General features: G+C 39.5%; 1 long non-coding RNA gene and 1 pseudogene across 3 annotated transcripts; one reads left to right on the top strand and one right to left on the bottom strand.

Annotated features, from left to right (window-relative positions):
- The first annotated feature begins 67 nt into the window (after positions 1 to 67).
- On the top strand, positions 68 to 22,345 carry LOC102967870. Of its 3 annotated transcripts, none has more exons than XR_006217778.1 (4): positions 68 to 249; positions 16,016 to 16,101; positions 18,660 to 18,684; positions 19,928 to 22,345. It is a non-coding gene; the product is annotated as an uncharacterized LOC102967870 (long non-coding RNA). The 3 variants fall into 3 exon arrangements; XR_006217779.1 differs by lacking the exon at positions 68 to 249 and adding an exon at positions 14,184 to 14,489; XR_006217777.1 differs by lacking the exon at positions 68 to 249 and having other exon boundaries at positions 15,377 to 16,101.
- LOC122238702 lies at positions 3,287 to 3,732 on the bottom strand (annotated as a pseudogene).
- Positions 22,346 to 23,890: the final 1,545 nt, after the last annotated feature.

Raw genomic sequence — 23,890 nt, 5'->3', positions numbered from 1 at the left:
CGGCGAGAGCGGGCCGGGCGGGGCGCACGGGAGCGGCGGCGGCGGCGCAGCGACCCCTGCTGGAGGTCGCTCTTCGGCGGACTGCGCGGAGAACAGGCCGGGCAGAGTGGAGCCGAGGAGGCAGCGCCGCGTGTTTATTTTCACGTGGCCCGAAAAGAGAGCTTATCTTAATGTAGTGTCTTTGGATTTTCTGCGGTCACAAACCCCTTTGAACATCTTTGAGAGATATAACGTTGTCTCCAGAAAAATGTAAGTACCCTCCAAAATTTACTGATAAAGTAAGGTAAGTTCAGAACATCTTTTCAAGACTAAAGTGATTAAAAGGTAACTGGTCATAACTGTCAGGCTTACCTGTCATGCAGTAGGTGATTAGATGGAAAAAAAAAAAAGTCTGAAAATACTGCTTAGCCGTGGGCCTTGTAGAAACAGCTCTTTTGCGATGCAAAAAGATGAACCAGAAACTAAAGAACTTCCAAGGGACAGCCTGTTTTACATGTGGACACATTAATGTTATGGGGATACATACTCTGTTAAATTAAAAATAGTAAGTTTTTCCCCCTTGTTTTCGGATCATCCTCCCTTCTCTTTCCCTTCCTCACCAGCTCTAGGTTTCTTACACTATAAATTCTACTGCTTCCTCACTGATTCACAGTGGCTGTTTGGTTGCATTTGAGCAATAAGAAAAAGCAGTTACAATTGTGTCAAATGTTGAAATGATACAACTTCATACATCTATCAATTCAGTTTATAATGTTGACATTTTGGGTGATATATAGTTGCATTTTCTAGTTTAAGTCATTTGTAGAAGATTACAGATAAATTGTTAAATCTGCCAGTAATAGGGGTTAATCAGTATTATTATAAACTGACAAAATTACTGTATGATTATGCATGATTATAGGAGGAGATAAAAGAATACAGTGATAATGGGTTACATAGAATCAACTTGGCCACTGGCCTTTAAAAAAGAAACATTTCATTAGATGAATCAAGTTAGTATTTAACATAAAATGCTAATTAATATAAAAAAACTGCTGTGAGATTAACAAGTAAGTAGTATGTGGGGGTTGGGAGATACACATATTTGTGATTTGTAATTTTTTTCACAGAAACACCCAATTCTTGGGGCACCTGGCTGGCTCAGTCAGTAGGGCATGTGACTCTTGAGATCTCAAGGTGGTGAGTTCAAGCCCAGCTTTGGGTGTGGAGCCTACTTAAACAAAGAAAGAAAAAAAAAAAGAAAAGAAAAGAAAAAAGAAGAAAAGAAACATCCTATTCTTTTTCCCCCTGGGCAGGAGCTCCTGCTGTAGTGCTTTACAGGGATGGTAGTTTTCATGAGGTTAGACCTTGGGGTGGATTAGGTTCCCATCAGTCAACAGTGATACACTACTTCAAATCACAAAGGAGAATTTTAATTTAGCTCTAATACTTAATCTTACATAAAGAGATGAGTAAATCAGATGGTGCCTTTGTTTGGGGCCCGTAGATGAATTTAAAGTTATTTTTTTAATGCAGGAGGAGCAGCCTCACTCTAAACATTGTTATTATGGGCTGGATTTTCTTATAACTTCTCTTCCAACTTATTTACTGCTTATTTATTTGTTTAAGTTGAGACAAATGAGCTGGAGCAGAAAGTCGCCTTTCCACTGCCTCACCTTGCATATCCCAAACCTCAAGGTTAGTCACCAAATATATTTTAAGAACAATCCATTACGTGGGGTGCCTGGGTGGCTCAGTCAGTTAAGTGTCCAACTCTTGAGTTTGGCTCAGGTTGTGATCTCACGGTGAGATGGAGCCCCAGGTTGGGTTGGGCTCTGCGCTGACAGTGCTCTCTCTCCCACTCTCTCTTCTTCTCCCCTACCCTCAAATAAATAAATAAAACTTAAAAAAAAAACTTTCTAAAAACAAAAAAAGGGAACAATCCATTACAAAGCCCCGCCCCTTCACTCTGCACCTTCTCGAGGCGCTCATTCTTTAGGCTCTGCTCTTTCCTGAATCATCAACCTTTCTCACTCTTCCAGATCATTCCTGTCTACATGCAAACAATACACACAAGTCACAAGTTCTTATCTCACATACATGAGATATATGACATTTTTTATTTTAAAAATTAATAGATATAATGTGATACTTTTTTTCACTTCATTTTATTTTCAAGATTCATCCCATGTTTATACATACTTTTGGGCTTCTTCATACCATTCATATATAAATTATTCACAGTTTATTTGTTTCCTTCCTAAAGAACAATTAGGTTCTGTCAAACACTGCAGCCATGGGCACTTCTTGGGGTAGGGAGTATATCACTGTGTGAAAGTTTCTCTGGGGTGTTTACTTAGAATAGGAATCTCTGGGACCTAGTGTAAGTGTGTTTTTCTTCAGTCTTACTAAAAATGGCCTAGTTTACATTCACATTACTAATTTACATTTGCACAAGCTCATGAAAGCCATATTTCCCCCCATTCTTCTTAATAGTTCATATTATCAGATTTTTAAATATTGTCAGTTGTATGGATGGAGAATACACCTTGTTTTAATTTTAAACTTTCCCTGATGGTAGTGAGATTGAGTATTTTTTTATATATTTGTTGACTATTCAGATTTTTCTCTTCTTTATTTTTTTATTTTTTATATTTATCTATTTTTGAGAGAGAGAGAGAGAGAGAGAGCACACATGCACTCCTGCACAAGTGGGGGAGGGGCAGAGAGAGAAGGAGATATAGAATCCAAAGCAGTCTCCAGGCTCTAAGCCATCAGCCAGAGCCTGACGCAGGGCTAGAACCCACAAACCGCGAGATCATGACCTGAGCTGAAGTCGGACGCTCAACCTACTAAGCCACCCAGGCACCCCAGATTTTTCTCTTCTTTAATTTGCCAGTTTAATCATGCTCCCAATTTGCGTTTATGATGGATGCCCTTGCATTCTTATAGTTTAAAAAAAAATCACATGCACGTTTCCCTAAATAATATATTGGCTTATTTTGTTCTTGAAATGTGTATAAATGATGTCATGTTATAGGTCATACCGATGATGACTGTAAGTCATCAGTACAGTTTCTGTTGATAACTCAGGCTTTCACTCAAAGATAGAGTTCTAAGATTCAGTTATCTGTAGCTGGTGAGTTATAGTTCATCTGTTTCTTTTACTGCTCGTAATATTCCATAGTGTAGGCATACCATAATTTATTGTTTTTTTCTTTCAGAAGAAAAATGATTTTATTTTGTCTTTTTTTAACAATTTTATTTTTTTGCCAATATGTATACTTTTTCAGTCTTTTGTACAATTTTATTTTCTCCCTTCAATCATAATATGATATCCAAATTTTGTTTTAATCGGAGGGTCCATAAACACAGGCTTATCCAGCCCACTTTCAGGCAAGGCAAATACTGCTTCTTGAAATGGTTCCACCATGGAACCTCTGGTCATCCAACCGGTGTCACCCCCCTGCTTGGCTTTATCTCAGCGATACTGTGCAGCCACTTCACTGAATCTCTTTCCAGACTTTAATTTTTCCTCGGCTTCCATGATTTTGCATGTTTGTCATATAGAACGTGTCTGACCTTTACTGCACTGCCACCACCTTTGGGACCCTGAGCCTTCTTGTCAGAATGGCCACTCCCAGAGGCTGCTTCCCCTCCCCACCTTTCCCAGAACCACTTTTTCCTTTGGGTGGCATCTTTAAAACTTGCAGCTGACCTGCCTATGTGTATGTATGTTTGTGTGTGTGTGTGTGTGTGTGTGTGTATTTAATTTAACATATATATAACATATATATTATATACATTATATATACATATATAACATATATTATATACATTATATATACACATATATATAGCTTAACATATATATGTATGTATGTGTTTAATTTTTTTAGGTTATTTATTTTTGAGAGAGTGAGAGAGCAAGTGTGTACAAGCAGGGGAGGGGCAGAGAGAGGGAGAGAGAGAATCCCAAGCAGGCTCCGTGCTGTCAGTGCAGAGCTGGATGTGGGGCTCAATCTCATGAACTATGAGATCATGAACTGAGCTGAAATCAAGAGCTGGATGCTTAACTGACTGAGCCACCCAGGCGCCCTTGTTTTTGTTTTGACTATATGTATATACACATATATAATATAGTTATATATATAGTATATATTATATCAATATAATAATTATATGTTATATAGAGTATATATAATAATTATATGGTATATGTTATATGTTATATTATTTATATTATATACTATCATATATATATATATATATATATATATATATATACACATACTATATATATACATCAATGTTTTTTACTATACTGGAACTATCTTTCAAATATATTTAAGCCAAAATTTCTCAGAGGGTATCAATTAAGGAGTAAAATTACTGTAATTTTGAGTATGCATGTGCCCAGCCTTATAAGATAAGCCAAACTGTTTTCCAAAATGATTATTTGACCAAGCAGTATGTGAGACTTTCCATTTGGCTCATATTCTTGCCAGCAAGTACATCTTTACACTGTCATGCTGCTTAATTTTTACTAATCTAGTGGTGTGGAAGGGTATCTTGTTGTGCTGTGAATCTGCATTTCTCAGATTACTCATGAAGTTGAGCATTTTTTCACTTGCTTGTTAGCAATTTTTGTTTCCTCTTCATCTGCTTTGTCCAGTTTTTTTTTTAAAGGTTGTGATTTTTAAGTGATCTCTACACCCAACTTGAGGCTCAAATTTACAACCCTGAGATCAAGAGTTGTATGCTCCCCTGACTAAGCCAGACAGGCGCCCCCAAGAACTTCTTATTCTTAATTTAATTATAGGGGAGGAAAAAAACTTCTTTCCTTTATCCTCTTATGTTCAGTAACTGGGATCTTGCAAATTAAAGTTACAAAAGACAGATTAATAGGAGAAAAAACCTAGAGTTTATGTGTGCAAAGTGCATGCACACAGTAGAACTCAGTGATGAGCAGCTCAAAGGTTAGAAATCAAGGGATCATACACCATCTTAACAAAGGGCGGTAAGTTGTAGAGAAGGAAAATGGCATTGGGCTTCTAGGGGTGGTAAATTGTAGGAAGGGAAACACATGGGGGAAACTAATGGAAGAGAAGGGTTATTTTGGTAATGTCCGTTATACAGACTTAGTCTCATGCAGTCTTGGGGTGATAAGAGTGTCTCTGACAGTTCTCTTTTTCCTGGTATGGGAGAAGAGAAGGGGAGTGCATTAATAAAGGAAAATTTATACCCTGTTTTTAGGCAGAAAGCAGGAGGGTGGAAAGCTTTGCCTGTGTCTGCTATTTCTCAGTTGCCTTCTGACCAAAATAACGCTTATGTCAAAGTGGCACATTTTGAGGTGGCATACTCTGATGAATCTATCAGTCTTATTATTAATGGTTAACACATTGTAGTTTTTGTTTAAGACATCTTTCCCAGGCCACCTGGCTGGCTCAGTTTGTGGCATGTACAACTCTTGATCTCGGGGTCGTGAGTTAAAGCCCCACATTGGGCACAGAGCTTCCCCCCAAAAAAATAATAAAAATTTTTTTCTAAAAAAAAAAAAAAGAAAAAGAAGTCTTTCCCAATGTTGAAAGTCATGAAAGTGTCCTCTTAAAATTTCTTCCAATGTTCTAGAGTTTTATCTTCCATATTTAAGCCTATTCCATTTGGAATTTTTTTATGTGTGGTGTCAGGGAAGAATTCAATTTCATCTTTTTTTCCCCCCATAAAGATTACCAGTTATCTAGATAGTCTTTTATCAGTGACCTGAATGACACCTCTGTCATATGTCAAGTATTTATGTGTGTATGTGTGTGTTGGTAAGTTCTCTGTTACATTCTATTGGTCTCTCTACCAATACTACGCGATCTTTTTTTTTTTCCTTTTTCTACAATCTGAATATAATAGCTGTGTGATAAGTTTTGATATTTGGTAGGATAATTCCTCCCTTCCCCCCTGCCCTGTACTGCATCACTTACTGTTAGATTAATTAAATGGAGAGGCCATTTGGGTCTAATGCCATTGCAGCTTACATGAGCAAAACAAAATCTAAGTCTGTAAATGCCTCATGGTTATGAAATCAAAACACTAAGGACAACCAGTCACCAACAGCCAACTAGGCTTTAAGCTATACCCCATCAGTTATTTCCTTACTTTGCATCTCCATTTCCTCTACAAGTCTTTCCCTGAGCTACTGTCAATGGAGTGTTTATAACCACTTGCATTTTGGTGTTGTCTGATTCACATCAATTTTTGCTCAAATAAACTGTACAAATTTTTAATATGCCTCACTTTATCTTTGAACACTACCTTATCTGACTTCTTCAATTTGAGTTAGTTTATAACTAGTCAGTATTTTTATAATCTTGAGTTTTCCATTAAAATGAACATGACAGGGGTGCTTGGGTATCTCAGTCAGTTGAGCGTCTGACTCGATTTCAGCTCAGGTCATGATCTCGGTCACAGGATTAAGCCCTGCATTGGGCTCTACACTGGGAGTAGAACCTGCTTGAGATTTTTTTTTTTTTTTATGTTTGTTTATTTTTGAGAGAGAGTGAGTGGGGGAAGGGGCAGAGAGAGAGGGATACAGAGGACCCAAAGCAGTCTCTGCAGTGCCGGCTGCCTGATGTGGGACTCAAATTTTTTTATGTGTGGTGTGAGGGAAGAATTCAATTTCATCTTTTTTTTTGAAAAAAAAAACTTGCAGTCCATGACCTTAGCCAAAGTTGGACCCTTAACTGTCACCCAGGCGCCACTCCTGCTTGAGACTCTTTCTCTCTTTCCCTCTGCCTCTCCCCTGCTCACACGTACTTTCTCTCTCTAAAATAAAAATAAATAACTAAACTAAACTAAAATGAATATGACATATGTTCCCTTTTGTTTAGAGCTTCTTTAATGTTTTTCAATAATTTATCTTTTTTTTTTCTTAAGACTTTATTTTTAAGTAATCTCTGCACCCAACGTGGGACTTGAGTTTACAACCCAGAGATCAAGAGTCACATACTCTACCAACTGAGCTAGCCAGATGCCCCTCAAATACCATTTCTGCATGTATTGGGAAGATCACACGGTTTTTCTCCTTTAATATGTTAATGTGATAAACTGTGTGCATGGATTTTCTTTCTTTCTTTTTTTTTTTAATATTTAGTCATTTTTGAGAGAGAGAGAGAGAGAGAGAGCGCACAAGTGGGGTAGGGGCAGAGAGAGAGGAAGACACAGAATCTGAAGTGGGCTCCAGGCTCCAAGCTGTTAGCACAGAGCCCGATGTGGGCTTTAACTCTTGAATTGTGAGATCGTGACCTGACCCAAAGTTGGACGCTCAACCAACTGAGCCACCCAGGAGCCCCTGGATTTTCTAATATTAAACCTAATATTAAACCATTCTTGTATAAACCCAACTTGGTCATTAAAAAAAATTCCCTTATGAAATATTTATTTATTTATTTATTTATTTATTTATTTATTTATTTATTTTTAAAGTTTCTTGGGGTGCCTGGGGTGCTCAGTCAATGGAGCAAGTGACTCTTGACCTCAGGGTTGTCAGTTCACGTCCCACATTGGGTGTGGGGATTACTTAAAAATCTTTTTAAAAAATAATAAAAATAAATAAATAAACTGGGGTTCTTGCAAACAACATAATTGAGTTGTATATTTTGGTCCACTCTTGACACTCTTATGAATTTTGTTTGCTAATATTTTGCTTAGTATTTTTGTGTCTATGTTTATGGGCAAGATTAGTCTCTTATTTTTCCTTTCTTATACTGTCCTTGTATAGCTTTAGAGTCTCAAATATATCAGCTGCATTAAGTGGGTAAGAGAATGTTGCCTCTCTTTTTATAACTGGAAGAATTTGTATAAGATTGGAATAACTTTGGTTCTTTAAAGTCTGGAAGATTATATCTGTATATCTTGGCCTGTGTGTGTGAAGATATTTTAACCTACTGATTACATTATTTTTTAAAAATAGGACTGCCCAAACATTTTATTTCTTCTTAAATTAGTTTTAAGTTAAATTTTCCATGAATTATTTCATTATATGTTTCCTAATTAAATGGCATACAATTGCTTATAATATTTTATCTTGTAAAATGTTATTTATTTACACCTATCTTCTTTATTTTTTTCTTTTCCTTAATCCATCTTTTCAGAGGTTGTCAATTCTAATAGTGTTTTTAAATACCCAACTTTTGGCTTTTAAGAAGTTCCTTTGATTATATTTGTGTTTTCTAGTTAATTGATTTATTTTTTCTTTATCACTTCCTTCTACTTTCTTTGTGTTTACTTTGTTGTATTTTTTTTTTCTTTTCTTACTTTGTTGTTGTTGTTGTTGTATTTTTTCTAATTTCTTTAGCTAGATGCTTAGGTCAACAACTTTTAGCTTCTCTTGTTTTCTCATACAAGCATTTAAAGGTATACATTTTCCTCTAAGGACTGGCTTAACTGTATCCCACAAGTATTTTCAATTTTAGCATTCTTTGGACCACAGTTGGGATTACTGGTCTAGATTGATTTATGGAGGATAAATTCAATGTGTTGAATGCTTACTAAATATCTAAATATAGACCCCTATGGTAAGAATACTGCTGGCTTCTTTCCTTCTGCCTATAACATCAAGCACATGTATTGCATATTTTAGTTATGACTTATTCCCTCAAAGTTGCACAAACCTAGTAATTTTCCCCTTTGAAAGGATCTTAGAGCCAATAGGGATGATGAAAGTGCCAATAACATGCAAGGAAGCAAGTCATAGAGAACATGAAACCGGAGAGAAATACTATCAGCCCACCACAAATACACTTAAGTACCAAGATTATATTGGGGGACATGGCAGTTTTTTAAATAAACGTGTTTCGTATTTGTTCTCTACTCTAGCCTGAAGGACAAACCAAAAATTATAGCTTACTAGTAAGTAAAATGAAAAGGACAAGTTCTCTGGCCAAGAGTACCCTCAGTTCTTTGAACATGTGTTTTGGAATAACAGGGGCAGCTATTCATGTTTTGTGTAATTATGTTCAAGCTCTGAATCTATAATTTGTTCTAATTTTCTATGAACACTCCCTTGCCACCATTTTAAAAAAAGTTTATTTGAGAGGAAGAAAGAGAGAGAGCATGAGTGGGGCGAGGAGAGGGGCAGAGAGTGAGAGAGAGAGAGAATTCCAAGCAGGTTCTGCACTGTCAGTACAGAGCTCAACGCGGGCCTTGATCCCACGAACCATGAGATCATGACCTGAGCCAAAATCAAGAGTCAGACGCTCAAGTGACTGAGTCACCCAGGTGCCCCTCCCTTGCCACCACTTATTCTCTGCTATCCCACAATTCCTAAGATCTGTATTAGATGCATATTATATCGGTAACTACAAACCTTTAGAGAATTTTCTGTTATTGTTACAATGACCAGGAAAAATGAAAGAGGATTGTATTGACTTATAGATCATATGTATTTATTTAATCTTAAAAAAGTCACGTATTTTTAAGAATTTTATTTTAAAATAAAAATTGTATCTAAAGTGTACAACACACAAAAATGAAGTGCACAGCATGAAGATGCAATATACCTAATGAAATGATGACTACAGTCAAGCTAATTCACACATCATCTCCTCACATGGTTACTATTTCTGTGTGTGTGAGGACAGCACCTTTTGCAGTAAATTCCCATTATTCAATACAGTATTATTAATTATGGTCATCATGCTGTACATTAGCTCTCTAGACTTATTCATTATACATAACTGCAACTTTGTTCTGAATATCTCCCCATTTCCCCACCTTCCTGCTCCTGGTAACCACTGTTATACTCTCTGCTTCTATGCTATATGTTTGACTTTTTTATATTCCTGTACAAGTGAGATTGTATACTTTTCCTTCTCTGTTTGGCTTATCTCATTTAGTATAATGTTGCACATGGCAGATATTATCATGTGTATTTATATTAGGTTAAACCATATGAGATTGCTGATATTTGATCATTTTTAACCTACAAAGATAGCAATTTCTTTTTTTTTTTAATAATTTTTTTTTTTTTTTTTTTTTTTGAGAGAGAGAGACATAAGCTGAGAAGGGTCAGAGAGAGAGGGAGACACAGAATCCAAAGCAAGCTCCAGGCTCCAAGCTGTCAGCACAGAGTGTGACATGGGGCTCGAACCCGCGGACCGCAAGATCATGACCCAAGCCAAAGTCAGACAGTTAACTGACTGAACCACCCAGATGCCCCTTAACCTACAAAGATAGCAATTTCATATGGCTCAATCCTGTATAATTAGAGCTTGAATAGAAGCAGATCTTATGGCATGGTCATAAAAGTTCCTTTTTATACTAAGGGACAAAAAAAAAAAAAATTGGAGAAAATTAAAGAGCCACCATAAGTAATTGTGTCATATGTTAGTAACCGTAACATTGAATGCTACTAACTAACTTAATGTTGAACTTTTGAGAAGCCATTCAAGTCTGACTGTGAAAAAAGCCTTTTCTTTGCTTTCAGTCTAAAGGGGAAGATCAGTGGTGTTTCCAATGCTTTGGCACACTAGTAAATGGGCTTTGTTTCCTTTTTAAAAAGTTTTTAAAATTTTTTTAATGCTTACTTATTTTTGAGAGTGAGCGAGCAGGGGAAGAGCAGAGAGGGAGACAGAGGATCTAAAGCAGGCTCTGTGCTGTCAGTGAAGAGCCCAGTGCAAGTCTTGAACTCCTAAACCGCAAGATCATGACCTGAGCCGAAGCTGGAGGCTTAATCTACTGAGCCATCCAGGCGCTCTGCTTTGTTTCCTTTTTTTAACAGCTGAGGGAAAATGACTGAAAAGGGGAGTCAGAAGCAAAGCTGAAAGAATCAATTATTACAAAGAGCCAAGCTAAATTCACTAATTCACTGTCAGGCAGTTTTCACTGTCATACAAAGAAATAAGGCTATTGCTGTTTGAAGAATCTCAAACTCAGATGTTCCAGAGTGCATGCTGTTAATGCCATGTGTCCCCCAGAACAGTTTTGTTTTTGAGCTGCTGTAGTCTTGTCCTCTGGCATCACGTGGTCCCAGCATCTGCTCTGCCTTCCCTTTGGGTATCACACTAAGACACACCTTCTTAGAAATTATAGATCTGAGTTTTTCACAGTGAGGAAATGCTATCCCTATCTTCCCTTTACTTAATGCTTGAGTCTCTCTCTCTTTTTTTTTTAACTCTGAAAAGCAGGAGCCAGAGCTTTGCATGTTGGTCAGTGAATGGGGTATACTCTGGTAATGTGAGAACAAAGTCAGAAAATGGGATTCAGTGAAACAGGTGATGGTAATTACCAACGTAACATGCACAAGATTGGCCATTGGTGGAAACAAATCAGAAATGACATGGCCTTGGATTCAAATCTTGGCTCTACGACTTATTAGCAGGGTGACTTTGGCCATGTCATTTAACCCCATGCCTCAGTTTCCATAGCTGTAAAATGGGAATAACAGTATACCTATCTAATGGGTCTCCTGGGTGGCTCAGTCGGTTAAACATCTGACTTTGGCTCAGGTCATGATCTCACGGTTCGTGGGTTCGAACGCCACGTTGGGCTCTGTGCTGGCAGCTCAGACCCTGGAGCCTGCTTCGGATTCTGTGTCTCCTTCTCTCTCTGCCTTTCCCTCATTCATGCTCTGTCTTTCAAAAATAAATAAATGTTAAAAAAAAAAGTTTTTAAAAAGTATATCTACCTTAAGGATGTTGAGGATTAAATGAATTAATATATGTAAAGTATTTAGGACAGTGCATGACATGTGGTAAGTAATATGTAAATGTTAACAAAAAAAGAAAAAGAAAGAAAGAAAGAGAAGAAAGAAAAAGAAAATATGAGCTCCGGATTTTTGCTCATGGACAGGGTATCTCTCTGACACCCTTCAGTAAACTGGACAGTTTAGCCATCCTTCCCTAAGCCTTCCGTCCTGCACGAGGCCACGGCAGACCTTTGTCAAAATCCCTTACACATTTATGAATTTTCTTCTTTTTTTGACAAGAGATGGTGGGAAAACAAGTGTTCTGCGGGAGGGCTCCAATCCTCTGAGGAGAAAGCAGTCCCCCTGTGCCAAGTATGCTCTTGGCCAGCATGCTCTGCAGCCAAGGGTGCTGGCCACGTGACTGGAATCACCTGAAAGATCTTCCAGACGTTCCCACTGGACCGTGCTACCAGCAGCAGCCACCGTGCATCCAGTCTGCATCGCTGCGCATTGGTCTGGGCGGAAGTGGAGGCTGGCGGGAGGATGATGGGGAAACAACTGAGCCCCCTGTCTGTAAGCACACACACTTACACAGCTTTTCATTTTGAGGAGTTGACTGGAACTCTGTAAGCAACTACAAGAAAAATAGCTAAGGGCTGAAGCAGTGACTTGCAGCAGTGGTTTTCAAAGTGTGATAGCGGGATCATTATCTGCCCTGGCATCACTTAGGAATCTGTTTTTTTTTGTTTTTTTTGTTTTTTTTTATTTTTTAATATATGAAATTTACTGTCAAATTGGTTTCCATACAACACCCAGTGCTCATCCCAAAAGGTGCCCTCCTCAATACCCATCACCCACCCTGCCCTCCCTCCCACCCCCCATCAACCCTCAGTTTGTTCTCAGTTTTTCACAGTCTCATGCTTTGGCTCTCTCCCACTCTAACCTCTTTTTTTTTTTTTTCCTTCCCTTCCCCCATGGGTTTCTGTTACGTTTCTCAGGATCCACATAAGAGTGAAACTATCTGTCTTTCTCTGTATGGCTTATTTCACTTAGCATCACACTCTCCAGTTCCATCCACGTTGCTACAAAGGGCCATATTTCATTCTTTCTCATTGCCACATAGTACTCCATTGTGTATATAAACCACAATTTCTTTATCCATTCATCAGTTGATGGACATTTTAGGCTCTTTCCATAATTTGGCTGTTGTTGAAAGTGCTGCTATAAACATTGGGGTACAAGTGCCCCTATGCATCAGTACTCCTGTATCCCTTGGATAAATTCCTAGCAGTGCTATTGCTGGGTCACAGGGTAGGTCTATTTTTAATTTTCTGAGGAACCTCCACACTGCTTACTTAGGAATCTGTTTTAACAAGCCTTCCTGGTGATTGTGATACTCAACTCAAGTTTGAGAAGCCCAGGCCTAGAGCTACAATAGCTGTGCCCCTCCCCCCACTCTCCATCTCTATTTCTCTCCATCCTCATGGTGTCAGTGTCTTGGTCATTGTCCCCCTTACCACACACCCAACATCCCTTTTAAGAAAAAAGGGACTGATTAGATCTTTCCAAGCTATTATGCCTACGTGAGCCCTCAGAGAACCAGGAGAGGGGATTTGGCGTTTTCTCTCCTTGGAGATGAGAGATTGCAAAACCGCTTTCTTTCTGCAGGTGAAAATTAGATAATCAGGCTTCATTTAGAAGCCCAGCAGGCTTTATAAGCCTCATTCTCTCCAGGCACAAAAAAGCCTAAGGGAAAGAAGCTGAGTGGTTTATCCCTGATGAAGGAGGCTAGCCCAGATTGCCCCAACTAAAGAACTGAAAGGGCTTGAAGATGCATTGCTTTGAACCAGTGAGACCTTTTTCCATTCTTCTATAAGATTTAGCACCTAGGATTTCCCCCAGAGACCTTAGGTGTGATCCTTTGACACATAGTTTGACGTGAACCTATCATCTATAATTCTGTGGAGGAAACCCACGGAACCCACGGGCACGGGTGCCCAAACATCCGTCTGGCCTCCCACTTTGGGAAGGGTAAAGGGGTGTTCCCTTCAGCTGCCCCTCCAGAGGGCTTGCTGTGGCAAAAAAAGGGCTGAGCCCAGAAGTGTACATTCCTGGAGCTTTGAGCTGTCAGTCTTCTCTAGTTCTCCCGATGAGTTGATAGATGAATGAAATGAGATACGGAATGGTTAAGGAAGGTTCTTGATTACCCAGTTTGCCAGTGGCTGAGTTTTTGTTTTTTATACAGGAAAATTATAATAAGGTAGAACTTTCCTACTATCTTGTGGGTTAATGATGTCCAACATAGTAGCTACCAGCCACATGTAGTTATCTTAAATTAATTAAAATTTAAAAATTCAGTTCCGGCGGGGGGGTGGGGGGGGGGCTCACCTGGTTGAGCGTCTGACTTCGGCTCAGGTCATGATCTCGAGGTTTGTGAGTTTGAGGCCTATGTCGGGCTCACTGCTGTCACACAGTCCGAGCAGAGCCCTCTTTGGATCCTCTGTCCCCCGCTCTCTCTGCCCTTCCCTTGCTTGTGCTCTCTCACAAGATAAATAAAACAAAATTCAGTTTTTTATTTGCACTTAGCCACTTTTTAAGGGCTCAGTAGCTGCATGTGGCTAGTAGCTACCCTATCAGAAATTGCCATACAGAATATTTCCATCACTGCAGAATGTTCTATTGGATGCACTGGTCTAAAGTGATTGTTGTTGTAAATTGATATATGTCCTACATAAGTCGTTTGAATCAGTCGCTTGTTTCCTTTGTCTCAAAAGATATTGCCAAGAAAAAGAGTGTAACGCTCCGACCTCCAGCAGACTGAACTAACACAAAAGTAAGATACCCTGAGGTATTTCAGTTAGTTGCTTACCTGTCTGTCGTTTACATGTCATTGTTTGGTATATAGTACCTGTGTATATTTGTCCACTCAGTTATTCTTTCAGTTGGTGTGCCTTTATTACATCACTACCATATTTTGGACATAGCATAGGTACTAGCATATTGCCTTGCCCGTAAGAAGCTGCTGTCCAGAAGAGACAGACGAAAGAACAGATCATTGTAATACAGCATGGTATGTTTTAATATGTATAATGATATGAAGCGCTTTAAAGAAGCAAAAAGAGGAAATAAACTCGCTGGGCCTGGCAGAATTAGATAAGACTTCTCAGAGTGGGTGATATTTGAGCTGAGGCTTGAAGCATGGGTAGGAGTTTGCCAGTGGACTGAGGCGCCCAGCTACAGGAAAGCATATGCAAAGGCACAGAGGCATGAAATGGCTGCTGTGCTGGGGACAGTGAGAAATGCAATATGCTGGGATGGGGTGGGGGGGTGGGGGGGAGTAATTAGGGCCAGGTGGGCACAGGTGGTACCTGCCTTTCTAACAAGTTGGAACTTTGTCCTCTAGGCATGAGCACTTATTTTAAGTAGTCCCCTTTGTCCAGCTTTAATGTAGTAAATCCTAATAAAGAGGCTGGTGGGTGGGGGCACCTGGCTGGCTCAGTCAGTAGAGCATGAATATTCTTGATCTCAGGGTTGTGAGCTTGAGCCCCACATTGGATGTAGAGTTTACTTAAAAAAAAAAAAAAAAAAAAAGCCTAGGTGCCTGGGCTGACTCTTGATTTTGGCTCAGGTCATGATTTTGTGGTCATGAGATGGAGCCCTGTGTCAGGCTCTGCACTGAGTGTGGAGCCTGCTTGGGATTCTCTCTTTCTCTCTCTGCCAACTCCCCACTCATTCTGTCTTTCTCCCTCTCTCTCTAAATAAATAAACATTTTTTGAAAAGGGCTGACAGCTCATGCAGTTGAAGGTATCAAGGTACATTATGTGCTTCACACTGGGCTTAGCACATGGTGAGTACTCAACACGTCTTCGCTCCTGCCCCTTCCCGAGCACGTTTGCACCTGTTTTCTCTTAACAAGCAGCTGCTTCTTACCTGCCCTTCCACAGTGCTTCTAAGTCCCTGGAAGTGAATGATTTCTCATTTCCCTGGATGTTAAGTCTAACAAAATCTCATCCTCCTATCTATTATGGGCTCATTGATATGGTCCTTTCGACAACAGTTAAAATGTCTGCTTCAATTTATCTGCTTTCTTTCTCCTGCTAAATTTTTCTCTTTCCATTATGATATATGACCTTTCTGCATATAACTTTACAAAAAATGTCTTTGGTCTATCTATTACTGCCCCTGACATCCTATCATAAGACAGTGTTATAAATGGAGAACTTTCAGGAAGAGCTTCATTTTTAAAAGGGCATCTCTTATATTTGAATGACTACAGGGGTTTCATTGCGAGTAAATGTGCCAGGCGGATACTGCTCTTAATTTTGATGTATTAATAACAGGCACCTAATTCATCCTAGGTCACTGGCATGCAGGGCAAGCATACAAATGGAGGCACATTCCAAGCGTCTAAGTATTTAAAAACTATAAATCAAGCTAACAACTGGTAAGTAAAATTTGCTTTATCTTTCTACATTGATAAATAAACCCTCATAATGACAAAAAAAAAAAATAAAACATGTTTCAAGCAATAGCTTGTATGTGACAGAAAGTTGGTGAAATACAATTAAATCTAATGATGATTGCACATATCTGAATGTCCTTTTGATGAGCTACTGATTTTTGTGGTAAGGCCAAAAGAGACATACATAATTCATAAATATTTCTGTAGATCTTTTTCTTTTACTTCAGCAAAATCACTATGTTATCAAGATTTTTGGCAACGATCTAAGGGATTAAGAAAATGAGGGGTGCCTGGGTGGCTCAGTTGTTTAAACATCCCACTCTTGATTTCAGCTCAGGTCACGAACAGCACAGTTCGTGAGTTTGAGCCCGACATGGGGCTCTGCGCTGACAGAGTGGAGCCTGCTGGGGATTCTCTCTCTCCCTCTCCCTCTCCCCCTCCCCCTCCCCTGCTCATGCTCTCTCTCTTTCAAAATAATTAAAAATAATTTTTTTAATGTTTATTTATTTTTAAGAGAGGGAGAGAGAAACAGTGTGAGCAGGGGAGGGGTAGAGAGAGAGGGAGACACAGAATCCCAAGCAGGCTCCAAGCTCTAATCTATCAGCACAGAGCCTGTTACGGGGCTCGAACTCATGAACTGTGAGATCATGACTTGAGCTGAAGTCGGACACCTAACCAACTGAGCCACCCAGGTGCCCCTGCCTCTCACTCAAAATTAGTAAATAAACGTTTAAAAAAAGGAAATATAATTGTGTCCAAATACCGTTTGAATATGCTTACATTCAAGTGCTTATTAAAATAGATATAAACAATAGAAATTAAGTGACTTTTATCTACTAAAAAGTAAACAGCAAATTATTAACAAATACCAACATTTTAATAAAAAATCTTTAAATAAAGATGACATTTTAAATTTATTTTTTTGAAAATTTAAATGCTATTGAATAGTTTAGTAAAAATAAAGCACTTTAAACTCTTGTGTTTGGTGTCCAGTGTAAGGAAATGCATTCCATGCCTGTTAGAGCAAATTCACAAGTATGCAAATTTATATTTAATATCGCAAGATGTTCCTTAGCAGTTATGGGCAATTGTGTTGAATACCACCCTAAGTCATGAGAACCTCCAGAACCACAAAGTAGAACATGAAGATGAAACAAGAAAATGGACCTTCAGCCTCCTGGGAGATTACGATCTGTCATGCAAGAACCTAGCGCACTCACAGTATCTCAGGAAAGGTTGACAAGTTAATTCGTTTTCTTTCTCTCCCACCTGTTTGCGCCATTCATAGCCTTCCCACAACCCAAAGCAACGTCTGTCTTTGACTTTGGCAGTGACACAACCCACTAGCCATCCTGGCATTTGTACTCAGGTGCCTTTGTCTCAAGAGCAAAGGACAAGAGAGGTTGGAGAAGCATTTCCCTGGGGCCTGATCAGAGTAGGTACGCAGGTGCTAAGTAACACCCAGGCCAGAAACCCCGCTGACCTGGGTCTAAGGGCAGGCCTGGATATGTCTACACTCTGTGTCTTGGTCCATTTGGGCTGTTATGACAATATCATAGGCTGCGGTTTATAAACAAATTTGTTTTTCGTAGTTTTGGAGGCTGGGAAGTTCAGAGTCAAAGCAACTGCAGACACTAGACACTATGTGTCTAGTGAGGATGCTTCCTAATATGTAGATAGCCCTCCTGCTGCGTCCTCACATGGTAGAAGGGGTGAGGGAGCTCTGTGGAGTCTCTTTCATGAGGAAACTAATCCCTCATCTGATCACCTCCCAAAGGCCCTATCTCCAAATACCATCAAATTAGGGATTACGTTTCAGCTTATGGAAGAATGACAGAATATTCCACTCCAAAATAGGCCTCTTGGGCATAAAGATTATTTTGAGGTGATTATTTTAAGAAACAGCAGATACAGGAGAAGCTCTGAAAATGGAGTAGAAATTAGGCTTTTGTAAGGGAAGTTGACATTTATACAGGAAATCCCAGTTGTAAGGGTGTCTCCCTCTCTGTACGAGGAAGAGAAGGTTGTCTCTAAATCACAAGACTCTTGCCAATGGAGAAGGTGCCTACCCATAATTGGTCTCCCTGACACCCTTTTTTTTTTTTTTTTTTAAATACTTAGTCGAAGATACCATTTAAACCTGAATTCTAAGCCAACTCCTTGAGTGTTACTGATTTTTCTTTGGGTGTCTCCCATGTGTACATGAAGTATACATGTTTAAAAAACTTTTTTTTTTGTTTTTCTCTTGTTAATCTGTATTTTGTTCCAAGGGCCCTAGCCAAGAATTTACAACAATAGAGGAAAAAGATATTTTCCCTCTTCTACAATATGAATTTTGGAGGAGACACAGCCTATAACCCTCTGGGTCTGGAATTTTCTTTATTACAAACCTATTACCTCAGATTTAGGTGATAAATGAGACCTTGGCCTCTTAGGATTGTTTGTAATGGATGAGTGTGTAGGGGAGAATGATGGTGTCATAACATCATGATACTCTGTATTACACATATTTTAAAATGATGTTACTCTTTCTACTACAGGAATTTAATGAATGAGGACGTTTTTGTAAGTACACTGCCCTTCCCACTACCTACCTGACACATAAAATCAAATTAGGCACTATCATTTCTCCACCCTGGTTCCAATATATATTTTATGAATCTTATATTTCATCTGAGCATGAGTCACTGATATAGATTTAGGGCATGATTTTTGTACTACCAGTTATGGTCACCGGGGGAACCATGACTTGGAAGCTTCTTGGTTCCATTTCAGCAGGAGTGGGGATGTCTCTATAGTCTTGCTATGAGATGGGGGGGGCGGTTTGAGGGGGTACCTTGGACTGCCTGAGGCACACTAACAGAAAAGTACCTCCCATCCCAGAGTCAAGGTATTTTTTTTTTTTTTTTGGATCTGAAAAGGGAAAATAGCTGATTAATTCATGCCTCTATATATGATTATGTACATTGAGAAGATTAAACCACATGTTTGAAATTCACAGGGTCCATGTATTGCTTGCCTTTGATGTCCCGGGCTTCTGTTCTGCGGAGTGCCTCCAGCCCCTGATGGGGCTGACTAGCCCATGACCCAGCACCTAACATTTAACATTTGCTATTTGATAGGTTGAGTTGAAAACGAAAGGGTAATATTCAGAGAGAAACTTCAAGGAGGCAGATGGGACTGGAAATTTTAGCAAAACACCGGGACAGGTTTGGGGCTGCCCTTAGGTGACAAAGGGGAAGGCACGAGAACACGTGCATGAACATATCATGTGAACGACTGAAGCACATGCATGTTTGCATATATAATTTATGTTTGAACTGAGTGCTATGTAGGACAGAGAGAGTGGGGAGGATCTGAGTGAGCCCATTGGTCTGAATGTGGAAAGCCCGGGCTTTAGTGAAGAAACTGTCCATCTGTAGACTACTCTTTGGACTGCAGCTCACACTCAGGGGTGTTACAAAATAAATGAAGGCACATTAAAATTATGAAGCATTTAGTTGAGCAAACATCCATTCCAAATGAGCAACACTAAACCGGAAGTGATGAGAGCTCCACTGATAGGAGCTAGGGGCAAGACTTATATAGAACAGGTGCAGAAGCAGGGAAATTATTTGATTGGCTATTATAGTTTAAGCAGTTGCCTCATTTGGGAAAGATTAATTGGCTGTTTGTGATTGGTTGCCTTTAGATTTCAATTTCATAACCTTGAGGCATTTAATAGGCTTAGGTTTTGGTTTGCTTGTGGTAGGCTGCCAAGGCATTAAAGCCACCTCAGTTTAACGGACTCCTTTAATTAATTTAACAGGGAACGGATCCTCTTCATGCAGCGGTCAAGTGAGAAACTGGAGAGTTTCTTGGAAAATACTCCCATCTTCCACCTTCCTTTGAGCCTCCTGCTCTGGTAAAATGTCATGCAAGGAAAGGATGGGGTCTTTGTTTTGACTGGCTAAAGTGGTCTCCTGCTAGGAGCTGAGGGCAAGAATATAAGATTACTTACCAAGATATCTTCCTGGGAGCCCTCTGGTATTATGATCACCTAACCCTTCTGTAAATTGCCTTTAATTCTCTCTGCCGATAGGACTTTCCCAATAAGCCAGGGCAAGTGTGAAGGATAAAGTTGTAAAAACAAATGCAAAACCTATTTTCTAGCCTCTACTTGCTTTGAGGATCCAGATTTGTTTTTTCTTTTATTTTTTTCTTTTGTTTTTAATTTTCCTTATTATTCTTTCTTACAAACCCTTGTGTCCAGGGCTGACTTTCAATAGATCACAGCGAGGGAGCTGCTCTGCTATGTAGGAAACCCCTTCTGCCCAGAAGCAGGTCTTCTATGCATGGCTTAGCACCAGGCTCCCCACAAACCCCCTGTTGCCTGGCAGGTGAGGGGGTGGCCCCCTTCCAGCTGCTCCCCTTTCCCGGGTGGAGGGGCTCTCTGCATTGATCATGATGGGGCACACCCGGGAGGGATGGCTGGGCACCCGCTATCCCTGGCCAACAGAAGTCCCCCAGCACTGCGGGTTATCAATTCTGCTTGGGCCGGATTCTGACTTAGAGGCGTGGAATCACAATCCCACAGATGGTAGCTTTGCCCCAGACAATCCAGATTTAAATGATAGTAATAAATTCTTTGCCTATTGAAAACAATAACAAAATATTTTTAACCTTCTCTATCTTTGTGTTTGAATTCTCTATACAAACTCATGATTGCTTACACCAGTGTCTGAGTACCCTGTAATTCTTATATCTCTGGGTGTAGTTGTTACAGAAAAGTGATGTCTACCCCCACACCCCCCCCAAAAAAAAAGAAAGAAAAGCGATGTCCAATATGGTGGCCACTAGTAAGCGGCTACTGAGAACTTGAAATGTGACTGATCTGACTTGAGATGTATTCTAAGTGTAAAATACACAGTGCATCTCAAAAATGTAGTAGATTCTAAGATAGCTCTCAATAACCCTTGCTTCGCATCTGTATGGAATCCCCTCTTCTTTGAATGTGGGAAGGGCCTGTATCTTCCTTCTAACAGAATATGGCAAAAGTGATGGGATGTCACTTCCACAATTATGTTACATAGATTGTAATTTCCATCTTGCTAGCAGACTATTTCTGTTAACTCTCCTTTGCTGGCTTTGGTGAAGTAACCCACCCTTTGGAGAGACCTGTCTGGCGAGGAACTCAGGAAAACCTCCAGCTGGCAGCCAGCAGCAAGATGAGCCCCTGAGTCTGGTAGCCCACAAGGAACTAAATCCTGCCAATAATTTTGTGAGCCCGGAAGTGGATACATCCCCATTCAAGCCTCACATGAGACCCCAGTCCTGGCTGACATCTGGATTGCAGTGTCATAAGAGATCTTAAAGCAGAGGACCCACTAAGTTAGGCACAGATTTTCTGACCTACAGAAATTATGAGATAATGTGTTCTGGTAAACTGCTAAGTTTGTAGTAATTTATTGTACTGCAGTAGGTAACTAATACAGAACCAAAGAATGTCAACTATCTCATTGTTAATTGTTTAATATTGATTACAGGTTGAAATGATACAGGTTGAATTGATTACAGGTTTTGGAATATATTGGGCCAAATAGAATATTTTACCAAAATTTTACCTTTTTTTTTTTTTTTTTACTTTTTTAATGTGGGTACTAGAAAATCTAAATCCGTGGCTTGCATTATATTTACATTGGACAGCACTGGCATAGAACTCCAAGGAGACAAGAACTTCCTGTAGTTTATGCAGCCCAGCATCCTGGAGGGAGTTGGTTGTTACATCCTTAGCATCACCCTGTCACTTCCTGGGGCATGCTACTGAAACAGAAAATAGTCTGTCACTTCTGGAAAAGATTGATTCACCCTTTTTGAAGATGGGGGAAGCTGTTGTATAATTTTTGCCCAGAGGTGAAATCTGCTTAGTCTTCTTACTTTTGGATGCTGCCTTCAGGGTTTAATTTGTTTCCAATTAAGAGCAGGTGGCAGATGCAATTAAAGGGAAGAAAACAATTGAAAATTAAGCACGATTTTTAAAACTTATTTGCAATGGCAGCAACACATTCAGGGAATAAATGCTAATTATTTTGAATTATTTGTTTACTCATTGTGTCATATGTGTGCCATTTACTGATTAATGCTTTACTACTTATGCCACATCCTTTATTGCTAATTAATAAAGCTAAAATGTGGGGTCCCTAGCTGGCTCAGTCAGTAGATCATGCGACTCTTGATCTCAGGATCATGAGTTCAAGCCCTACCTTGGACATGGAGCCTACTTTAAACAAACAAACAAACAAACAAACAACAGGGGCGCCTTGGTGGCTCAGTCGGTTAGGCTTCCGACTTTGGCTTAGGTCATGATGTGCTGACAGCTCAGAGCCTAGAGCCTGCTTTGGATTCTGTGTCTCCCTCTTTCTCTGCCCCTCCCCAGCTCACACTCAGTGTTTCTCTCTCACTCAAAAATAAACATTAAAAAAAAAAAAAAGAAAAAGAAAAATTAGCTAAAATGCTATGACTAGTGAGTCTGATATACCCCCTCTGGAGGGTCTGATTTCCTCCAGGCCTATGTGCCCACTCCCCAGGAAATTGCTGCTGTCCAGAGCTCTTGATGTGAATGTAGGTTTTTATAACCCTCCAGTGTGCTGGAAAATAAAATACGTAGGTTGCTGAGAATAGCTAGGAGGTAACCAAGACATTGCGTAGACTAACTAATTGTTGTAACTTTAAACTTAATATATTATATTAATATAATATATATAATATAATTATATGTAATTATATAAATATATTAAGATATTTGTATCTTTTAGAGGAGAGTCTGAGAAATTCAGGGAAGAGTGAGGAGCTTCCTGTAGCAGCACCATTCAACATGTCCTCAGTTATCTTAAGCAAATTAACCAGCAAAACAAAACAAACATCAAAACAGGTTAACAGTTTTGATATTAATTCATTCAAGTAGTTCCCCAAGTGTCTATCAAATACTTCTTCAAACCACATACAGAATTCTCTGGAGAGGAGGGTTTTAAATAAAATATTTTCTTTCTCATTATACTATTGGTGATGCAGTAGAGTCCCTCATAGATTGGTGCACTTGGCACTGTTTGGCAGTCCTCGCCCTTAATTTGACTCCGGTCAGTCATAAGCATACATGAATGAACCTCACTCAAATGAATCTCTAGTGAGCAGATGCTTTTTTAATATATGAAAAGTGCTAACAATAAAGTGAGAACAAAACAGGATGAGCCTCTCAGCTGATTCAAGGACTTATTAGCTTGATACCCAAAGATATGTGGAAAACTAACAGCTATCATAAATATTCTAATTTCAAAAATGTACTTGAACCAGGATGTGTTGCCCTGTTGAGGCTGAAGGTGATTAGGGGACCAAGTTCACACCTCAGGGCATCATATCTTGTAATAATACTGTGTGTAGTATAACTCCAAGATTGAAGAAGTACTCCAGGATCAGTGGAGGTGGCCTCTAGTACATGTTCAGAGGAGTTAATGTGCCAAACTGTTTTAGCCTTATGTATATGACTGGGTGTTCAGAGAGACCATTAAGCTTCTTGAAGGTGTGATTTCACCCACATTCACCCAGGTTTTCTCATCTGTAATTGTGCACCCCCAAGGAGGATTTCAGGATCTAGAAACATGTTCTGACTATCCCAGAAAATACTGTAATTCTCTGCTTTGAAGCCTGACTGCACTGACATGCTTCTGTATCCTTTCAATAATGGACTCTATTTGATCTAACCGAGTGACATCTTAGTTTAGTGTCTCCTCACCCT

The sequence above is a fragment of the Panthera tigris genome, chromosome B2 (assembly GCF_018350195.1).
Source record: "Panthera tigris isolate Pti1 chromosome B2, P.tigris_Pti1_mat1.1, whole genome shotgun sequence".
NCBI lineage: Eukaryota > Metazoa > Chordata > Mammalia > Carnivora > Felidae > Panthera > Panthera tigris.
Note: the sequence above shows the minus strand (reverse complement) of the source record. Positions and strands in the feature narration are given on the sequence as shown.